General features: G+C 47.1%; 1 protein-coding gene across 1 annotated transcript in view; it reads left to right on the top strand.

The window, feature by feature from the left end:
* Positions 1 to 17,443, top strand: part of LOC147703607 (serine protease 27-like) — a 313,159-nt gene that overhangs the window by 260,604 nt on the left and 35,112 nt on the right. The gene's annotated exons all lie outside the window — the stretch shown is intronic.

Below are 17,443 nucleotides of genomic sequence, written 5' to 3'. Positions count from 1 at the left end.
TTACAAGAAGAGCCCCATGAGCAGTCCCCCGCCTCGTATCTCCAACAGATCGCCTTAGTTGCGGTTGGGGAGTAAGATCTCCTGTTCGACCGCCTCTGATATATACCACTCTTCCCCTTTTGGTATGAGCTTCGAAAGGGCTGGTCGCTTTTGCCCGCCCAGGCCCTAACCTCCTTAGATGTAAGCATCTTGTGGATGAACCCCGAGACATCCTCCTCATTCCACTCCATTTCGGGGTGCCTCTGCATTTTTAATCTAAACCCTTTATCGTACTCTAACCAGCCATTCCCAGGGAACTGCCTCTGTGCTAGGTGGATGTTGGCCTCGTATAGCCACAAATCAGCAGCGCAATGGGGGAACCTTTCCACTATAATGCATGCCATGATTCTGAACGCATCTAACCAATTGTCGAAGGTGCGCTCCTTTCTGGCCCCGCGCCTTTCTCTCCTGTCCTCCTCCTTCCTGTCGCACGTGGTTAGATCGAGCCCCTCTAGCTGTATTTCCAGCAGTGAAAATATGTCTATGAATTCCTTGCGCCATATCCTCTCTTTTACCGCAAGGGGGATGAGACATGCTAAGCCGGTGGCTTTCGTAGTCAGGGACGCCGGACCAGGGGATGGCCTGATGTAATGATCGTTGACTAGCCCGCTCGGAGGTGGGCTTCCCGAAACGGGGCCATAACCCCACCCGGGTAGCGGGGAAATTTGTTCACCTTGGGCGGACAAGCCTACCTGCTCTTGCACTCTTGTCTGCCGGCCCACCCCTGATCGACCATATTCCAAGTGAGACCTGCCGCTTCCTCTGCGCGCTGCTCCGTAGGCCCTGCCACTCCTTGCCCTGTGCCATTAAGTAACCCCGGCGCCAGCGATTTCAAACATTCCTTTACGGGGGGAGGAGCCAAGATGGCGACCGGAGCGGACGTGTAGGCTCTCGGCTCCGCCGGCCCTTGAGTCCCGCACCGGAATCCTGCTCAATATCCTGAGGTGATTCAACGGCGGGACGTGCGGGAAGATGTGTTGACTTCGCCAGCATTCCTCCGAGTCCTCCGCCCGCCCGGTGACCGAAGATATCTGAAAATTGCCTCGCAGCCCTGGACCCCCGCTCACATCGCTGCGCGCCGCCAGACCTCGCGGGCTCCGTGAAGGCCGGGCTGCTCGCTTGGGGGCCGGAGTTTGGGAAGCGCTGCCTTTGCCCGGGACACAGACTGACCTGCACAGGCTGCCAGGGTCTTATCGCGCATTGAAATTGTAGCGCGAGTGCGAGGCGGAGACGTGTTGTGTGCGAGACTCCTTTGTTTGGCGCTGACGGAGTATTGTTTGGACCCCATCGCTGCTCTTGCCTGGCATCGGCGAGCCCTCCCTCCGCCCTGGCTAATCAACTAAGTCGATGCGGCTCCCTGCAAGAACCGCTGGCCGAGGGTTGACCCTGGAGGCACCGAAGGATTGAATTGAAAATCGGTCGTGCCTCGCAACCCCCCCCCCCAGCTCTAGCACAGGATCGTAGGCAAGATGGCAATGCCTGCTTACTTGCAACATGGGGAGGACTGCCCACCCTCGCCTTGGAACTGCGATCTCACGTCCAAGCTGGGGGCCAGATCACATGCATCCTCCTATGATTTGGAGCCAAAGGGACCGCAGCCTGCGTGGTCTTATGGAGATGTTTTAGCTGCTCTGGGTGAACTACGATCAGCGCTGGAACATGACTATTGTACACTGGGTGAGAAGCTTGATGCAAGTGTGCTCGATCTGGGGCGGGAGCGGAGGGTCTGTTCCTGACAATGTTTGGATTTGCCCTTGCAGCTGACTGACTGGGATACAATGTCTCCGAGTGCTCATAGCGAAATTAGTACTGTTATTGCCGGTACTTGTAGCGACTCACGGCCACCCATCAGTCCTGTTGGTGCTACTTTGTTTCCCTCTCGTTCCGAGACTGAATCTCTGCCTCATTCAACATCGCCACAGTTTTGGGCACTGGATGCATGGTCTCTCGCCCCCTCGCTTGCTCTTTCTTTGGGGATTTCGCTCTCCCTGTTGTGGAACTTTTGCCATCTGGATGTATCGGAGGGACTTTTAATCGAGGACAATGAACATCTTGGAGGCTGGCGACGTCCATTTTGTGCTCATGTACCTCCCCCTCTCTCATTGCGGCCATTTTGTTTCTTTGTCTCAGAAGGTATTGGCTTTCCATGGAGGGTGGGCATGGGGGGACATCCAAGATCGGGCCAGGGCTAGGCGGTTTCTTTAGTGGAATTGACACACCGGCGGGCGGGGACTAGGTTGGGACTGATTTCTGTCTGATTTGTCTGCACATTTAGAAGTGACTCTCCCCATTTGCCATATTGTTTGCTATTTCTATCGTGCTGATATATTTGGGGTGGAGGATGTTTATGGGGCCGGTGGTAGCCGGGAGTATGTGTAACTGGCCCTCCTCTCGGCTTTTTTCTCTTTTATGGGAGTTATAGATTAGAATACTCTTTTCTTACTCTCTATATTTCAGATGTTATAATTATTCCTTTTTCTTTTCTCTTCTTTCTACCTTGTCCTATATTTCGGGTTTATTGGGCGACAGGCACACTGCTGGGGGGGGGGGGGGTAGGCCGTAGCCTCTGCATGCGTGTAGGGTGGGGGGTTTGGGGATGGGATTTTAGTTTCTTGATTTCAGTTTCTATGGTGCCTTGATTTTTTTCTTTGTTTTGTTTCTCCCTCTTTATTCTATCTTGGGTCCGTGTCTGATACAGTTAAGGGGTGGGTGGCGGTGGACACTGGTATGATGTTAGAACTGTAACTCCTTTTGTACAAATTTCGAGCTGCCATGCTGCCTGGAGGGACTTGACTATTGGGTAATTTGATTGCGTGGTAAACTTGTTGCTACTGTCACTTCATGCTTGCACGGACTCCATTTTCTTAGCTTATTGTTTATGTAAAACACCAAAATGTCAAACTTCAATAGCTGCAACAAAAACGTAAAACAAACCTTCATTGTTCCTGGGACCCGGTATCACGATGCTCTACAGTGTAACTTTTAAATGCTTGCTTATCGTACTGATGTGTTACTGTGTCACCGTATTGCTTGCTTTGGTGCTTCAAACGTATTCGTGGCCGGCCTGTTGGTTTTGGGCCCGTATTTGTTCTTTTACTAATGCACAATAAAGGTTTACAAAAAAAAAAAAAAAAAAAAAACATTCCTTTACGATGTTGCTAATATGCTCACCCTTTTTCTTTTTGCTGGCCGTCTCACCCTGGTCGCTGCCCTCCGGTCTCGACGGAAGAGGTTTCTGCCGTACTTTCCTCGGAGGATTCCTCTTGGATGTTCTATTCATCGGCGTGTTTTTCAGCTTCTTGGGTGCGGAAGGCCCTGGTTCTTCGTCTGCCTGTTCCACCGGTCTGTTCTCCTTCCCTTTACCCAAGTGAGGGTGGAGCCAGTCGTCACCGTGGATGGCCCATAATTCACGGATCTTCATCAGTACCTCTGCCATCTCGTCTGGCTGGCCTTCCGACATGTCGTGAGCCTCTGCACACTTTTGTGTGGCTTCTTGGTTTCTCGTGTCTGCGTCAGGCCGTCGGCTGGGGCACAGCTAACTGCGTGTGCTTACCCCGGGCTCTGAGCTTGCTGCCGCTTTACCTGATATTCGCTTCGGGGGAGCTGGCACGGCGCGCCGTACTCCACGAGGCGTCCTCGGCGACGATGACCTGGATCTCCGACAGGGGCCTCGCCTTCTTCAGCTTCGTCCTTCGCTGCGTCGCCTCCTTTCCTTCAGTCGTTGTTGCTGTCGCGCCGATCTCCCAGCTCCTCGAAGGCGTTGTGCTTCTGCTGGGAGGGCGGCGTCGCTTAAATCCTCTTGAGCCCTCCATGCAGGCCTCAGGTGAGTCCCCCTGATTGGGGGGTTCAAATAAAGCCAGGTTGACCATTGGAGCCCTTTGGGGGCGCTCAGGTCAAAAGGTCACTTCCGGTCGGGTGGCTGGTGCGCACCCCGCTTCCGCTGGTTCCTGGGCGCATCAAAGCGCCCAGAACCAGTTTACCCCCGCTGGTGGCACCACGAGGGTTATGGCGCCGGCCTTCAAGCCTCCCCCACCCTTACGGGAGGGTGCGGCGGCCTCTGCAAATACCATTTCAAAACAGGTGTTAAGAGGAGAAATGTTTTTATTTCTCTTCCGACTTTGTATGCTTGCTGCACTGTGCTGCACACATACAAAGAAGGAAAAGTTGTAAAGTGTGTCTCAGTATATTCCTGTACAAAACGTATGTTAGACTCTGGCACGCACCCAAGCGCTATGACTTTAAAGTGTGTGCTTGGCACACGGCAGCTGAAATCAGTGCTGGCGCTAGGGAACGGGGAGGAGAGAGCCATATCTCTGTAGAAATGGCGCTCTCTGTCTTCCTTTCTCTCATGCAATGCAGCACAACATTTTTGGTCACTGTGCTGCATCCCATGCCTTGTTCAAAAATCTGGGTGTTGGAGTTCATTTATAAAACAACATTGCACTTTGAAAATGTTCACTTGCATCTTCGAACTGCTTACCAAGCGATACAAGCAGGTGACTGTCATCCGCATAGCACATGAAACGAGAACAGCAGAGCATGCTTCTGGTTAGTGGAAGAACATTGGCGAAGAGCTTAATGAAGTGCACCAAAAACATAAACAATTAGGAAAAAAAGACAACCTGAAAATGTCATGAACCACAGGGCGTATTAAGGGCCCTCTTAGCAATAAAGCAGAGAGGTCTCGCCTTGTACTGAAAATATACCAATAAATGTAAAGCTAGATTAAGCAGCAAAGACAAATTTGTACTGAGAATTAATACCGGGAACACAACATACAATTTCAAGACAAAACCAAATATGTTTGGTTCCTTTCTTTCTTCCAAAATATTTTTCAAGGAGGAACAAAGCCAAGGAAAAAGAGAGGAAAGGCCAGCCATGTGGAGCTCCTCTTTGAGAAGATGAAATAACAAGCATTTGCAATGCAATAGGTTTCGCATTTGCAAGACTTTTAGCTATGGGCATTGTAAATGACAATGCTTTTTATGTATGTGTTGGTTTTTAAAACAGATAAATTAAAGGCTTAGTCATTTACAATGCCCATAGCTTAAACTCTCACAAATGCAAGACCTATTGCATTGCAAATGCTTTTTTCCTTAATATGAATCATCAGGGATTCTCGATCTGCTCCACGTCTACGTCTGTGTCTCTTACTGAGCCGTGCACTGGTCTGTTTTAGCCATCCTTGCCTTCTAATAATGCCCCCTCACAGCGCATCATACATCCAAGGAGAAGAAGTAAAGAGCATTCAAATGCCGAAGACTTCTACAAAGCAGCTCTGTATACTCAGCGAGGAAGGTGAGAGACTCAGTGAACTGTGAGCATCAAACGCATGCACCTACAAAAGACCACAGAAACTTACGCAACTAAGAACTTCCACATCAGTGCATTTTACTTGCAGATTTTTATAGAGCGCTGGCTAGACCTGGAGGTATCAGAGCGCTTTACATGAGGTTAAAGTTACAAACTGAGTTACATACTAACATCAGTTACTAGAACATAGAATAACACACAAACAAGTCCATAAAGCATAGAAGATAGTTAGGCGAGCATCAGGGGGCTAGAAAGTAGATTAGGTATGGCACACCAGCAGTGGAAGATAGGATTTGAGGGGAGACCAAAGAAGTAATAGTTAAAGAGTCAACAAACCAGATGGGGTCAGGAAATAACAAACATCCAGTGCAGGACTCACTCACTGCATCGAATCAAGGTGTAAAACATTGGAGAAGAGTAACAATAGAGTGGGGGGAAGAGAATAGGGCAGAAACGATCGCAAGTTTAAATGAAATTCACGATTCCGCTGAACGGCACGAAAAATAATGGAGGCATCCTGGGTCGGTTCAGCACACCGGGCCGGCAACAGAGGCAATCCCCACCCAAACAAAGCAAAAATTCAACAATAGAGTAGGGGGGAGGGAACAGTGCAGAAACAAAACGCCAGTCAAAATCGGACTCAAGAATCTGCCGAATGGCACCAAACCAGTGGAGGCATCCGGGACCGGTCCAACTCATCAGTCTGGCAACAGAGGAAGTCCCTATCCAAGTCCAGCGCAAAAAAACGCAGATGTGGTGGAAGTCACGGCCGCGAAGCACAGCGGGTTGGCAAACGATCCTGCAGCCGAGCCATTAGCAGCGGTGCAGGCCAAAAGCATTTATTTATACAATGGCCATGGATACAATTAGAGGCCACGTAGCGCGTGCCTGCCGAGAGAAAAACTAAATCTGGAAAAGTAGCTGCTATAAAGTGCATAGAAGACCCGTGTGCTTATGATGCTCCTGGAACTGTGTCTACTGTCCTATTTATATAGTGCCTTGTGCGGCGGGCGAAACTCCCAAGCGCCTCCTTATTGATCATGGATAAGTACACATTTCTTCAAATGTTAAGCTCTATGCTCGCTCCTGTAGGTTGGATGGCAACGCAACACATGGAAGGTGATCAAGGATCTAGCACACACCACACACTGACATTTCTTGGCGCTGTTTTTCACAGTACTTCGAAGTACGAAACCCAAATTAAAATGTTTTTGCACTGAGGGTGGAATGCATGCCTGGCGTGTCTGGTTTTGCACGGGGCGCGCAGGTTGCTCAGATGTTAGAAGCAGGTTTGTTAACCCACTTACCTACCTCACTTGTAATGGACCGACATTTAACGAGTTAGACTAATATCTGCGTCAGGCACAAGAGCCCCCGGGGCTACCTCACTCACAGGGGAACCCTATTGACAAAGGGAAGTGCCCAGCTATTCCAAATCGGACCCCAAAAGGCCCACGTTTTTGTTTTTCTGAAATGTTTGGCAAAAATTTGGCGAAGAGAGGCAGAAACAACACAAGACACATGGGGGCACGTACCTTCCAGAGCCAGGCAGAGGGGCAGGAACACAGCTAACAGCTCAAGAATGCGCTCCATTGCGACCAGAAATCAGAATATTCAAAATTATAAAATAGAAGAAGTTGTAAATATCGCTGTCACCGACGTAGGCCCTGGGGCGGAGGCGGGCGCCGGGCTTTGGGGCATGATGCCCTCTCTCTGCACCGGAGCACGGCAGGGGGCTGCACACAATGCGAGGTGGGTTCATCCCAGAAACAGGGCAACATATGGGTTCAAGCCCAGAAAACACTCCAGACCTGAAAAAAACACAAACATACACCACACACACAACACATAAACACCTGTGACGCAGGAAGTCATAAACAAAATGCACACAATCTCACTCTCAGTAAAAATGCAATCTCAAGTCAAAACGCAACACGAAAACAAGCACATAACCTTCTCATAGGCCCCGACACGCAATGGATCTGGCACAGAAACAAACGCACAGAACGGCAGACCTCTGCATACGTAACCTTAGAGGCAGGACCTCATTAGAGTTGCAAGGATGGCAGATATAGCAGGTTACATGGTAGTCACAACAAGCATTGTAACAAGCACATCAGATGCACGAACAGCAGCCATGTTAAGAGCGAGCCTGCACCAGAGACACCGGGGCCATGGCCGGCGTCCATCTTCCGCGTTGATGTCTGGGGGCGGACCTAGCTGCTGCATGGTCATGTGCTTTGCTGAAAGAATGCCTCCCGCCCCGATGGAGAGCAAGGAAAACACGGAGCCGATATGTCAGAAAGGGTCTGAAGAAAGTGCTTAAGTGTTCCGTTTTGGTTAGGAATAACAATATTAAAGTTGCACACGAGCGCGTTCCGGGTTGCACAACTTACAAAACAAGCATTTGTTATTATTAACCTGTTGCGTGCTCCCATCGGCAGCCGACGGAACCCCGCCCACCCTTTAGAACGCCCGCACCGCGGCAGAAAAACCTCTGTGGTTAAGGCGTTAAAGGAGTAGTGAGGCTTGTGGACGAAAACAGTAGTTAGAGCCCCCTGCTTGCGGACCACACGGAAGTCAGTATACCATCAACAGCCAATGAAAACCAAGCTAACAGGAGCTCTGCTAACCTTAAACAAATGGTAAGCAGCAACAGAAATAACACGGCAATAGGCGGCGTTTCACCCAATATACTGATTACTTGATGCCTCGTAGAGGCAGCGCATGTGCTGCCCTATACAAGACCTAAAAATAGCTGTAAAAAGTCTGAGATTGTGTGAGGCCCAAGGACCTGATGGCTTTAGTGGAGACATCCACAAAATATATTTCTCAAATTGATTGCAGTTCTTAAGACAGAGTTTCAATGTATTTCACAGTCAGGCAGAGTGACACCAACCATGGAAGATGCCACTACTGTAGTGTTCTTGAAACCAGGGAAAGACCGTTCAGAATATGTGGTTTTTGGGCTGATCACTTTATTGAACCCTGACCTATATACATGAAAGTCGGGCAATGTGACTGGCGCCTCTTCTTTCATCCTTGAAACATGTTTATAATTTTGGGTTTATCCAGGGAAGATGCACATTTGACAATATTCAATGTGCTGCTGGCCTTGTCAGAAAGGCAAAACTCAAGAAATTGAAGGCAATTTTGCATGCTTTCGATGCTGGAAAAGCCTTCAACAGGTTGGATTGTCCTTTATGACAATGGTACATAATACATTCAGAGTAGAATTCCATTTACAGATATGATAATGGGGGTGGGGGGTATTTGACTCTGAAGAGCTAGGGTAAAGGTAGATGACTTGATCATCAAATACACTGCCCTGCTGAAGAGGTATAGAGCAGGGTCCCCGCCTAACCTTTGGTTTATGACCTAGTAATAAAACGGCAAGGGACCACCCTCGGAATATCCAGGAAACTCTTGATGGCTTGAGTATAAATGGTGGACAAAGCCTTCCAGGCATGTTGAATTATTAATAGAGCTGCCCAAACATGCACAGTAGCACAGCAGTCAAAGCGAGAAACTGATGCACATTTGATTTATATGGACCCTCAGTGGTAAGCTGTGAAACCTGATGACTCCCTTGAAAACACAGGTCTCTGAATATTTAATGCCGAATGTTACTAAAATGCTGCAAGACATATGGATGTGATAAATGTGGGAAAATGTACATGCCCTTTGATGCCTATTTTGGGCAATGGAGACTTTACTCTAGCTGTGGAACAGTTTGCTCTCCAGGAATGGAGAGCAGGGGAATGTTGAAAGTTGTCTAATATTTCATTAGAAGAAAAGATCTAATCATTTATAGTTGGTGCAACAACTTATAGACTAGCAGAATACATTTATTTGGGTTCTCCAACCATGAATTAAGGTAGCGACCACTAGAACATTGACCTGAGGAGAAAATGTCCTTACCACATATCAGGGTGCCAAGGGTTGCTTATCAGCTGCATGTTTCTGATTATTTCATGAATGGATAATCCAAGGAAATATGTGGGAAAAAGACCTAAAGAAAAGATAACCAGAAAGAGGTGGGAAATAGTTTGTAGAGATATTTATAAGGATAGATTATCAGTTCAACACAGTCAGCCCTTGGGAGAATGGTATGTCAGACACCATAGGCTCCGCAAATGTTCTCTGGATCTTCGGATTGCTGCAGGAGAGGATGAGGAGGTGAAGGTTTGCTCATTTATATATGGTGGCCAGGTTCATAAACCCATATTTATTGGAAGATGTGCGGTTTGCCACTACTAAAGAGAAAAAGGGCTTATCCCTGCCAGCACAACTGACCAGTTTGATACTTTGTCTAAGCCCAACCAACTGTAAGGAGTTCCTCATGATGATATGGATATTGGTACATCAATTGTAATTAAAAGCTAGCCTTACATTGGCTACGACATTGAAGCAACATACAAGCCCTATGTCACACATGTGCAATTGGAGAGTATGGGAGGTAAGGGCAATAGGATGATTATTAGCGGAGTCCTCATCCGTATCTTGAACAACTCCATCACCTCTGAGATGTTCCCAAATGCCTGGAAACACGGGATGGCCAGCGGAATGCTAAAGAAACCTCTAGAAGACCCCGCTCAACTGGCAAACTATGGCCCGATCTCTCTTCAACTCTACCCAGCCACAGTAATGGGGCAAGTTATTAATATCCAACTCTCTCTCTACCTTAATGCACCCGGTATCCGACGCACCACACAATCAGGTTTCCAGCCCAACCACAGCACTGAGACTGCCCTCAATGCAGCCACTGACAACATCAGGCTGATCCTCAACCGTGGAGGCACAGCAGCCTTCATATTGTTCAAACTCTCTGCAGCCTTTGATATGGTCTCACCCTGCATGAAGCAGGAATCCCAGGGCCTGCCCAGACCCAGATCAAATCTTTGCTCACAGGAAGAACACAAAATGTCATCCTTCAAAAACCTCATATGCAGAATGTCCTAAGGATCATCTCTCATTATGATTCTATTCAACATCTTATTAACACCACTGTCAAACCTCATCACATGAAAACACTAAAGATGCCAAGGTTGTTTAAAGCACCACCTGTTCAATGTAACGTACAGTAACTGCCATGCACAGTTTTCTCATCAATACTTTATTGTAAAAGTTGCAGTGATATTATTAATTATTTCATAGAAGATGTAATCTGTGATGAAATATGTGGGATATTTAGCAGTGCATGGATAGGGTGCAAGTTATAGTTATCCTTAAGGCACATGTTATAGTTTCTTTAGATAACTCTAACTATAACTGTTGAATGTCTATGATTTCTTGTATGCTTGCAGGGCAGGGGGTTTGCAACAGGCCCTACAGGAAATCCCCCTCCTGCAGCCAATCATACGCCGTGCATTGCCTTTGGCTGTGCATGATGGGGGCAGGCCACAGTGGCTTGTAGCCAACCCCAAAAGGCAACCAACATGTGTGGGGGGCCCTGGGGACCTCATCTCTCAGGGCCTGGTCTTATTTCAAATGGGGTTGTGTGGCCACTACCTCGGGCTGATTTCTGGCGCAGGGGAACCCATCTACCTTACCCCAGGGAACCTATCTCCCTGGCTTGGCCATAATTATAAGGGGGAGAGGAGAATGGAGCCCCACCCCCAGGGCAAAATCTTAATAATTGGGAAGAGAGCGTGCATACCGCCTCACAGGTCAATTTAGGTCCTGGGGAGCCCACCCCCCCAGAGCCCGGCCATTGTCTGAAGGGGAGGGGCCCACAGACCCTCTACTGAGGTTCCGTGACGGTTCCGTGACGACTTGAACCCGTGTTTTCAAGTTTGTCGGAAATACATGATATTGGTATCAGTGAACCGCAAATGATCCATTTAGTATATCCTAGTGTTTTCGCTACGCTACGAGCAAGAGCACTCCTTCCATTAACATATTTCTGATATACCCATGGCATCCATCTTAGATCATGGCCGCCATTTTGTGTTTCCTTGCCCTCACATATGCAATAGCCTCTGATCACTTCATTCACTCCACTTTGATTAAGGACACGTAGCCTTAGCCGGAGATTCACCTCTTACATGACACGTGCACCTTAAACCAGATCACGCTGTAGCTGCATGACTCGACAAAGGCTGCCTCCTCTGCCCGAGGCCAGTCCTGCCAAACTGGTCTTCGTGTCCATTGTACCTGATCATGATTAGGCGGCCGAAGTCGGTAGCCTTGCCCATTTACAACCCACAAACATCCCTTATCCCGCTTTTCTATCTTCCACACCTGGCTCTGTTTCTTTCTTTCTGAATCTTTATTAGGGGGAGGTAACGAACTTTACGATGAGGCGGTCCGGGTCCTGAATGCAATATTGACAGGGAATTGTGACGAACTAGTGGGAACCCCTCTTTTCGCAATGTTTGGCCTCAGATATTATCGACGGTTCCTGTGTAACGCCAAATATTTATTGTTTTAGACACAAAGGTTTTGGGAATGTATTACATGTAAAGAATTCGCCCCTAGCATAAAAAACAGTATATAAGGAGCAACCCACTTTGTACAAATCGAACAGGCTCCTAGTCTCTGCCCGTGTGTAGATTCTGTGACTTCTGTGTCCCTGCAGTAATAAACCTTTGGTCTTTGACGCCACCATCGAGAAGCCCGTGTTTCTGTTCATTTGTGCACCAAGGCAGGTGGAACTCCGGGGTCTTCGGGTGTTGTACCCTGACACCTCTGGACGGAACCAAAAAGTCCAGAACTCCAATTGGCACCCAACGTGGGGCGACGTCATTCGGTACCGGTCCAAAAGCCTGAAGAGTTCGAGAAGCTTCGTGTGAAGATTCCTGAGGGAGGCGCCCCACTTCATCGATCCCGGCATATCGCAAAAGTGGCCCGAAGTTCTCTTCCACGAGGGTTTCCCGTTCAGGACGGCTGCAGTGGGCCGTTGCCTTGACCGTCGCCCTGTCTTGGACCCGAAGTGGTGCAGTCCTTAGTACGGCGAAACGTGACGGTTTTCTCCTTGGTGACGTCTTCAGTGACTCAGTTAAGTATTTAGTGATAGCTAGCTGGTTACTTTGTGAGGATTGTTAAAATCCTTGATCGGTTCTTGGTTTGGTTTCGTCAGATTATCATTGGTTGTTCTAGTTACGATAATCTATTTGGTTTAGTTTGGGTATCGATACATCAGTTTGTTTTGGTAGGCCTAAGTTCTTGGTTCGAGTGCACATATTTGTTCCGTGTTTTGTTTGTTTTGTGTTCCGGACTGAAAATGGTAAGTCGGAAAATGTTGTCTTGTTTTAGTTGCAACAGTGACTCACGATTGGAGGACTCTTGTCTGGTTCCTCCGATTGGGACTCCCCTATATGATTTATATTGTAAGTATGGCGTGGGTCCTATATCTTATAATGAGATATGGGTCCGCTATTGTAAGAAGGATGGTGTCCTTAGTTGGCCACTGCATGGTAGTTTTGAACCAGAGATTCTCGACAACTTAGAAGCGAAATTGTTTAAGAAGAAAGCCCGGCCGGCAATGTTTGATTCCTTCCGTTATTGGCGGAAAGAATCCAAACAGAGAGAAATGAGAAGGTTGAAGAAAGAGCAGAAAGAACAAGAAGAGTTAACTCTAGAGCAAGCGACTAAACAGTTGCAGGCTAACGAGTGTGAGAAGGCCATAGATGTAGCCATTAGAGAGCATAACTTAGCGATTGACAAGTGCTATCCTGCCTTGCCATCGAAAATGGCTAAGATACTGGAGGACTCCGAAAACGATCCTCTGCTATCTTATCTGTTACGGTCACCTCCACCGTATGCACAAGGTGCTACGGCTCCGCCTGTCCCGAATGTTCAATTGCCGGTTGCTGGACAACCTGGTGCTCTTGCTCCTATCCCTCAGAATCAAGTTCCTGTACTTCCTGTGATGAATGTGAATGTTCCTACAGCTCCTCCTCTTCCTACACTGCCAGTCCCTATACCTACCTCTGTACCTACTGCTCCTCAAACTGTTTTCCTCGATACTCCTACTGCTTCCTCATCTATTCCTACCTCTACTGCATTCTCTATGTCTGCGAGTGTACTAACTCCACTTTCTGTTCGTCGAAGAATCACTGATTCTGTTACTAATATGCTGTCTCCTATATATAAAACTTTGATTAAGACTCCCACTACTGACTCTGTACAGAGACGGAGTCAGCTTCCAAGTACTGAGGAACGGGGAGTTTTAGATTCCACGGCTCTCAGATGGATTTCGAAAAGTAGAAGATATAGTACGAGAGATGTGTTAGACACATTTATGCAGTGGGGAGAACCAACGCAACGATACGTCTTTGATGAGATGTGCTCGTTGTTACGTGAGGAAATAGAAGAAGACGATGTCGAATCAGATTTAGAAGATTTAATTAGGGTTCAAAAGGAGTTTGCTGCTGGAATGATAGTGGGTGAGAATATAAAGGAAGCGATGGAACTCATTTTAAGTTTTAGGAATGATCCATCTCTTCGTTCACCGAGAGATTTAGAGAAAGGTAAAATGAAGCTAAGTCGCCAATATCCTATGAGGGAGGTTCCTCCAATTTGGCGCGAAGCTCTGCAAGCTGACGCACCGAATGGTGTTGTAGCTGCTCCAGCACAGTTCCAACGAGTGTGGATACACATTCCATGGAAGCGAGCAGAAGTGTTAGCAGTGAAACAGGCCTTGCCAGATCCGCGTAAGAATCCAGCCGGATATTACAAGGAATTAACACAGACAGTTGAGGCTTGTATAATGAACTTAGCCGACATTGATATGTTGTTTGGTAATGTAGTTCCGCAACCAGTGTGGGCTAAAATTCGTAGAGAGGATCATCAGGCTGCTTTAGGTGGTGATTGGGCAGCTATCACTGCAGCAGATGGTCAACAAATAGGTGGTGCGAAACCTGAACCTCTGATTGCTAATCTGCCAGGTAGAATAATTGATCTAATGAAGACTCTGATGCCAGCATTGCGTGTTAATTGGGACAAGTTGTCAGCATGTAGGCAGAAGAAAGACGAAAGTGTCTCGGACTTCTTCACGAGGTTCGAAGAGACTTTTGTGGATCATAGTGGTCAGGACATGAGTACAGAAGGAGGACAGAGACTGTTTGTAGATAAATTTGTGCATAATTTGTTACCTGAATTATGCAATAAATTAAAAGACTCAGAAAGTGCGTGGGCTGTATCTACGACAGCGCAAATACTTGCGACTGCGCAGTACTACGAAAATAGAGATAAAGAGGAGAAGGAAAAATCAGAAAAGAAAACGAAAGATTTAAAAACTAAAGTTCTTTTGCAGCAGGCGTATCCGCCTCGCACGAATCAGACTAATACGCAGCAAAACTCATACCAAAGGACAGATTCTAGTACATCAAGGCCTCAATATCAGTGGAATCAATGCGCGTACTGCAAGAAAGAGGGTCACTATAAAAATGAATGTCCGATCTTAGCGCAAAATAATGCAGCAGCAGCTCAGAGAGGTCGTGGTGGTTTTGTGCAGAATTCTAGAGGACGAGGACGAGGTGCTATGCCTCCACAAACGAATGATCGTCCCTCCAATCACTTTGATCAGCGAAATGGACAATCTGCTCAGCAAAATAGATCTCAGCAATATCTTGTTGAAGACTATTGTGAAGTAGATGAGGGTTTTCAACAAAATGGGTACTAGGACAGCCATGGACAGAGAGAGGGAGTAGTATCAGTTCCAGTGGATCAGAGTGGGCCTTATGTCGCAGTAGCAACATCAGGTGTAGTCGAACCGTTTCTGTTGGATACTGGTGCCGCGAAAAGTTCTATCATTCATGCGAAACTCCCTGGCGCACCTTTGTCTGGCTCAACAAATGTTTCCGTAGGTTTTTCAGGCGCCCCTGTGTACAACCCGATATCTGGTCCTTTGTCTATTTCTGTTGGACCGTGCCAATTAAAAGCACCCCTGATTTTGACGACAGGTTGTAATGAAAATCTGCTTGGTTTAGATTTGTTAAAACGACTATATGCGACATTGTACTGTTCTCCGGAAGGAGTACAGCTTACACTGGGTAAAAATATCACCTCACCGATGTACTTGTCAATGGACGCACTCCCGCCGGAGCTACGTTCACTCCCTGATTCTCTTTGGGCGACTGGTCCCAACGATGTAGGTCTCCTAGAAATTCCACCGTATGTAGTAACTTTGAAAACGAATGTAAAATTTCCAAGAATTCCCCAGTATAAAATCTCGAGTGAAGGTGAGCGTGCACTTTTATTGATTGTGCAAGACTTAATTAAGAAGGGTGTGGTTGAGGAAACTAGAGGAAATGTCTGTAACAGTCCTGTCTTACCGATTCTGAAGCGAACCGACCCTACAAAACCTCCAGTTTATAGGTTTGTCATAGACCTTAGAGAAGTTAATAAGATTGTAATCCCGCAGTTTCCTGTAGTGCCAGACATTACTGCCTTGTTAACATTGATTCCTGCTACAGCTACTTGGTTCTCAGTCATCGACTTGAAGAATGCCTTTTTCAGCATTCCGATAGCCGAAGAAAGTAGGGATATTTTCGGCTTCTGTTTAGGAGGTCGCAGTTTCAGATTTAAACGCGCACCACAAGGCTATTGTGAAAGTCCATCTATTTACAGTCAAGCTTTAAAAAGTCAATTAGATTCTTTTGTCCTTCCTCCAGGTTCTGCCCTAGTACAGTACGTAGACGATCTTTTAGTGGCTGCCGATGACAAGGAAACTTGCAAAGCAGCTACAATTTCCCTATTGCATCATTTGTCTAATTTGAATCATAAGGTGTCTCCTTCGAAAATGCAATACTGCTGCCAAGAAGTGACCTATCTAGGTCATCTCTTGTCAAAAGAGGGAAGGAAGTTGACCCCAGAAAGAATAAAAGCAATTACGCAGATGAGTGTTCCACGCACACAGAGAGAAGTACGTGCCTTCCTAGGTATTACCTCTTACTGTAGGCAGTGGATTCCAAATTTTTCTCTTTTAGCGAAACCATTGGTAGCTTTGACTGGGAAAAATGTTCCGAGTCCGGTGCCATGGTCTGATGAATGTCAAGAGAGTTTTACTGAATTACGAAAAGCATTGTGTTCAGCTCCTGTATTGGGTACACCTGATTACAGCAAGCCATTCACGCTCTACGTTCACGAAAGAGAAGGTTGCGCGTTGAGTGTTCTGACACAGAAGTTTGGTGATAAACAACGCCCTTGTGCGTATTTTTCATCAACATTAGATCCGGTAGCTAGAGCATTACCTAGTTGTTTGAGGGCTACAGCGGCAGCTGCAGCTTCCATTCGACAATCTGCTGGTTTGGTGATGAATAATATGCTAGTGGTCATGGTTCCTCATGCAGTGGATACACTCATGAACCGAACGAAGACACAACACCTTACTAGTGCGAGATTATCTGGTTACGAGCTGACATTATTAGCGAGTCATATTCAGATCAAAAGATGCAATGTATTGAATCCAGCAACATTGTTGCCGACTGATCAAGAGTCGAGTGATTCTGAGCCACATGACTGCTATTTCAAAACGGAGGAAGAGACAAAAGGACGTATCGACTTGAAAGATACTCCCCTGTCCGACCCAGATGGTACGCTATATGTGGACGGGTCATGTTTTAAATTGGAGAATGGTGATGTGACTGCTGCCTACGCAGTAACGACTTTGAAGACGATTGTGGAGACTGCAAGAGTGAGTCAGAATTCTGCCCAAGTTGCAGAATTAATAGCTCTAACGAGAGCGTGTGTTTTAGCTAAGGGAAAGAGAGTGAATGTGTTTACAGATAGTCAGTACGCATTTGGCGTGGCCCATAGTTTTGGCCGGTTGTGGAGAGAAAGGGGTTTCATTACGTCCCATGGGACTAAGATCCAACATGGTCAGCTAGTTAACGACTTGTTGGAATCTCTAACCTTGCCGACTGAAGTTGCGATTGTGAAGTGCAGTGCTCATAAAGCAATCACGGATGATGTTGGTCGTGGGAATGCCTTTGCTGATGAAACTGCTAAACAAACAGCTAGAGACACGATGAGTAGAATGTATGTTGCTACGTCTGCAAGATGGATTGCTGAGTCTGGAATGTGTGAAGACACTATGGAAAGTGTGAAAGAGATTCAGAAAGAAGCGACTGAGGAAGAGAAACGT

This window comes from Lissotriton vulgaris, chromosome 7, assembly GCF_964263255.1.
Source record: "Lissotriton vulgaris chromosome 7, aLisVul1.2, whole genome shotgun sequence".
Taxonomy (NCBI): domain Eukaryota; kingdom Metazoa; phylum Chordata; class Amphibia; order Caudata; family Salamandridae; genus Lissotriton; species Lissotriton vulgaris.
Note: the sequence above shows the minus strand (reverse complement) of the source record. Positions and strands in the feature narration are given on the sequence as shown.